The sequence below is a fragment of the Denticeps clupeoides genome, chromosome 8 (genome assembly GCF_900700375.1).
Source record: "Denticeps clupeoides chromosome 8, fDenClu1.1, whole genome shotgun sequence".
Classification (NCBI taxonomy): Eukaryota; Metazoa; Chordata; class Actinopteri; order Clupeiformes; family Denticipitidae; genus Denticeps; species Denticeps clupeoides.
In genome coordinates, this window is record NC_041714.1 from 892816 (window position 1) to 898815 (window position 6000).

The window sequence follows — 6000 nt, forward strand, 5'->3', positions numbered from 1 at the left end:
AAAGCGTCTGCTAAATAAAGTAAAGTAAAGTAAAGTCTTTTTGTCTCTGTGGGGACATTTGGTTAAATCAGTGCCTAAAATATAATTCACAATGATCAGGGGTGTTTGTTGAAATGTCTGAATGATTAACATTACACAGGCTGAGGTGTGTGTGTGTGTGTGTTTCCTGTGTACATTCCTGTATTCATGGTTTTATTTAGGATGAATTCATCAACCATCGTAAATAAAAATCATAATTGGTCTTAAGAAATATTATACCCAGAAATGTTTTCACATTTGGATGTGTGTGTATGTGTGTTTAAGGAGAGTGCCAGCCTCCTGTACACACCCTCAGTTCATTTTAATTTTAAAGTAGAAGTAGTAGTGTTGGGTTTCACAGCAGTAATGCTAAGAGAGAGAGAGTGTGTGTGTGTGCGTGTGTATGTGTGCCTTTTTACAACATGGTGTGTTGGGCTTCACAGCACCCTTCGTAACTCTTTGCTTCTGTCAAAACAAAGTTGCTAAAATTGAGTTAGAGTCCATGCAGGCCCCCTGGACGAGCTCTGTGCTGAGGCCCATCTCCCAAAAGCCACCAGCTAATGAAGGCTACTGTGGTGCTCCGTGCCCGTCACCGTGCACCGGGATTAGAGAGTGAATGAGAGAAGGAGACGGGGCAGTAAAGGCGGCCGGAGGGAGGGAGGGTGCCTGAGACTGCGAGCTCAGGGAGGTTTTAGCCTTGAAACTCAACACACTTAATATGCTTCAGATGAGAACGGTGCACAGTGTGGTGTGGGGTTCGGCTTTTCTATTTTATTTTATTCATCTCTTTCTAACTGTGTAGCAGTGGCAAATGGTAATTGTGGGTTTTTAATAAATGACCACGACCACTGTTTCTCTGTGTGTGTTCTAGAATGTGTACACAGATGGCCATGGTTGTGTGGTATGTACTTATTTTGTGTATTTGGCTGTGAGAACCCTATTAGTAACTAAACAAAATGTTTCAGCGATTTTCCAGGCCTCCTTAATCACTGTGTTATTTCTGACAGGGCTACTGGATGACGTCTGGCTAATGAGAAATTAATGCGTCGCGAGACAAATATTGAGACACGTTACTATGCAGCCACGTTGCACCAAACGAACAGAAATTTCTATGTTAGATACTAGAAACTATATTGTCCAAAATCATTCATAATTCTACCGGCCACGTGCAGGAGCTCTTATGCATTTTTTTTACGAAACCGAGAGATGTTGCCTTTCTTACGTGATTTAAAGTAATAAATACGCATCGTCCTGCCCGGTGTGGATTCCTTCCGTGGGTCGAGTGGCGCGCGAGCGCGCGATCGGGTTGTCGTGCGCGCCGCCGTGCGCACCGTTTCACAGACACTCAAAAACAAAAATTAAAACGCACACAGGGAGTTTGGACTTACTTTATTACCACAATAATTGTCATTTGACGGTATATAAAACAGAAAAAACAAACAAAAAAAAAATCAGGAAAAAAAAAGGTGAGTGAAGCTGGTTGCCAATCGCGCACGACTGCGTTGACCCCGCACTGCTGACCTGGGGACACAGTAAAATTCACAGTTTTAATGGGACATATAAAAATCACATTAATTTCCTCCACTGCCACATTAACCAATAGTAATCGATTTTCTTTGACAATTTGCCTAAATATGACATTAAATGTTTAGTATGTGTAAAATATACAAATTTGAACTCTGCTGCGTCAATGGAAAATGATCAAATGATTGATAGTACTATTGATTGTGAATACAATAAACAAAACACGGTGAATTATTCTGAAATCAGTTGAAATCCACCAGTGACCACAGACGGACACACTTGCACACACACACACACAAACAAAAGTCGAAATCCTTACACGACCACCGCTATCTGTGCCAATTGGTCTTTATGTTATAATGTGTACAATAAAACAAGAACGAAACAATAAATATTATTATTGTAATTACGTGTGTATGTGTGTGTTGGCAGAGGAGCGTGAAATGAACAGCCTTTAAACCCACTCCGAACGGGCATGGGACAGTCGTGACAAGGACCGAAACCAAAAGTTCACACCCGGACCTCCTCGAGTACAGTTCAGATTCCGATCTCGCTTATGCGACACTCAGATGGCGACGACAACGTGGAGTCCAGACTATACCATATAACTATAGTTTCTCTCGGGTTTATCCGAAACGTTTCATCACGACAAACAAAGAAACCACAAATAAATAAATAAATAAAACGATAATAGCAAAATAAAAAATTATACTAATTATTATTGAAAAACAAATCGAATTTAGACGATTTAGAAATCTTTACACTGTAAACTGTGATAAAATATCACGCAAATGTTTAAAGAAGAGCAATATTATACGGCGTAAATTATGCGGTCAGCTCTGAGCGCATGTGTTTTTTGAACGGGTGATGATGATGATGATGATGATGATTGGTTAATTGCAGGCAGCTCGTGTTCGTGCTCGTGTCCGCCAGGCCTGCGTTTCACAGCTGAGGAGCGGGACGCGGTGAACCCGGGTTAAAGTAGTGTTTGGAGGACTGGTAATTGCTCACATCCTTCTCTGGCCACGGGGACACTCTCCAGATCTCAACTCCGCGCACGCGTGGGTCCCGGGGTGGCGGGGGGCGACCTGGTCCCCAGCCTGCGACACGCAGCGTTACGCGGGAGGTTCGGGAGGATTCGGTCAGGTATTCCAACTCGGAACTAACACACACACACCGCTGCTGACTTTTACATCATTTCACTGGATGGTTCCACCCAACAAAGGGTGATCATTCAATTTATACAAAGTATTATAGTAATAATAGTAGGTCCGTGCATTTGTTAATATTCTTAAGTTAATGCAATATACATTGGCTCATATTAAATAAAAATTAACATTACAGTAACTGGTCTTGTCTGAGGTTATGATGTTGTAGTTAAACTCGACAACCCAACAATTTGACTGAGACACACTCAGCTCAGCATTAGAAAAACACACCCTCACACTGGTATTCACACATCCATTTGTTCTCAAACACTGGCACCCTTTAAAAAGACTTTTTTCCCCCCCTGGACTCATAATATTTACTCTTATCGTGTTTTTATGAAACTGGACCTCTGCGTCTTCAGGAATAATTTTGGGGGCCATGCACCAAATAAGGCTCCTTTTACCTCCTCACCTCGGTAAAAGTACTTTAAGTAAATAAGAAAGCACAGATCTGAGATGTGTCTGATGTGTGAGTGGTTAAGTGTGACATGCTGACTGTAAGAATCTCTCCTGTTTCACGTTTTAGGGAAGTCGACGGAAAAATATACAGGATTCGCAGTAATTAGCTTTGGGGTTTATTTGAATTTTGGGGCGGCTGGAGGAGGGAGGTTTGAATAAGTGAAGGCCCAATGCCGTCTGCAGTGATCTGGCTGGCTGGATGGTTTGAATTTACTGCTCCACGACAGTAAAATTGTCCTAATCACAAAGTAAACAGATACTTCCCCTCCTATCAGTGCCGCACAGAAAAGTTGAGGGCAGAGGCTCGGTCGGCTTTCACTCTTAATTGTTGTTTTCCTTTTAATTCCGATTTAAAAACACGGCTGTAATTATTTGTAAGAGTCTCTTTGATTTTGGTAATTTTGTTTGAAAGAAGCTTAAGGTGTTTCAATGAATTATTGCCAGGGTTGGGCTGTGGTACTGTGCTTGTAACTGGACGAGAATGAGCACGCGTATCACATTACACCCAACAACGGCAACTCGTCATCAGTTCCGCTGACAACACTCAGTTGCTGGTCTTTTTTTTTTAATCTTCTTATAAAATGTGTGAAATATTAGTCTAATTCCAACTTTCGTGAGTAAATGAGGAGTAAGTGTGGTGTACAGTGTGGTCCACAGGTGCCTCGCTGCGACCCGCTTATGGAGGACAGGAAACAGACTGGGCTTTTTCAGTCCTGGTGAAAAATGCATATCAAGAGTTGTCACATAACAGAAAAATATAACAAGTTAATGATAAAGGTTTTCCATAGTTTTCTTTTGTGTTAACACAGATTATCAAGTCAAATGACTGACATACACTGCAGAGTATTAAATGTTTAATAATAATAAACAACAATAATAAAATTAAAAGCAATAATAAGATAATAGCAAGATATCTTGCATCATGGTTTTACATTTTACATTTTCAGCATTTACCAGACGCCCTTATCCAGAGCGACTTACAATCAGTAGTTACAGGGACAGTCCCCCCCTGGAGCAACTTAGGGTTAAGTGTCTTGCTCATGGACCCAATGGTAGTAAGCGGGGTTTGAACCCGGGTCTTCTGGTTCATAGGCAAGTGTGTTACCCACTAGGCTACCACCACCCAGACCACTCCAGCAAACTATTGTTCTTTTTAACATGGGTTGGATGCTATAGCCCCCTAATAATTGTAATAGATAATATACAATTATATATGATTAGTATTAGAATTATTATTATCATAATCAATATTATTATTCTTAATGAAGATTATACTTCTAATAAAAATAAATCATAATTAGTTTTATTAAATATTATTTCAGAAAATATAAATGGAGTTTACCTTCTCAGTGTCTCATTGGCAGTCTTACTCAATGAAGTTCTACATATTAATCTGAACTGCACTTAGGAGATGCTATTAAACATAATTTATAGCAATCTCATTAGAGGCTAACATCAGAGGATGGGATGTCCTTCAGCAACCCAATCCTCTGGAGCGCTACCACGTAATCCAATATGAAGCTGTGTTGGATCTCTGCTGGTAATAAAATCCAGTAGTGCGGTACTGTAAATCTCTGCAGGTAACATTTACATTTACATTTACAGCATTTATCAGACGCCCTTATCCAGAGCGACTTACAATCAGTAGTTACAGGGACAGACCACCCTCGAGCAACTTAGGGTTAAGTGTCTTGCTCAGGGACACAATGGTAGTAAGTGGGATTCGAACCCGGGTCTTCTGGTTCATAGGCGAGTGTGTTACCCACTAGGCTACTACCACCCATAGGTAAACCTACAAGGCTTAAAAAAAATAAAGGAAACACAAAAATAAAACATCCTAGACCTGAATGAATGAAATATTCCTATTAAATACTTTGTTCTTTACTTTGTTAAATGTATTGACAAATCACACAAAAAAACCTCATTTATCAACCCATGGAGGTCTATATTTGGAGTCATACTCAAAACTAAAGTAAAAAAAAACTACTGGCTGATCAACCTTTGATGTATTGTCAAACAAGTCAAAATGAGGCTTAGTAGTGGGTGTGGCCTCCACATGCCTGTATGACCTCTCTACAACACCTGGGCAAGCTCCTGATGAGGAATGAATGGTCTCCGGTGGTCCAGACGTGGACTAAAGCATCCACCAACTCCTGGACAGTCTGTGGTGTGACCTGGTGTTGGTGCACAGTGAGACATGATGTCCCAAACATGCTCAAATTGATTCAAGTCTGGGGATTGGGCGGCCAGTCCATAGCATCAATGCCTTTGTCTCACAGGAACTGCTGACACACTCCAGCCACATGAGGTCTAGCATTGTCTTGCATTAGGTGGAACCCAGGGCCAACCGCACCAGCATATGGTCTCACTAGGGGTTTGAGGATCTCATCTCAGTACCTAATGACAGTCAGGCTACCTCTGGCAAGCACATGAAGGGCTTTGCGACCAACCAAAGAAATGCCAGCCCGCACCATTACTGACCCACTGCCAAACCGGTCATGCTTGATGTTGCAGGCAACAAAACATTCTCCATGGTGTCTCCAGACTCTGTCACGTCGGTCACATGTGTGCAGTATGTACCTACTTTCATCTGCGAAGAGCACAGGACACCAGTCTTTTTTTTAGCAAATGGCAAACATGCTGCATGGTTTTGGGCTATAAGCACAACCACCATCTAAACTCACAACCCTCATGGAATCTGTTTCTGACCATTTGAGGCAAAGGTAGCTGCTGGGTTGTTGCCCTCCTATGACCTCCTCCACATCTCCTGATGTACTGGCCTGGCTCCTGG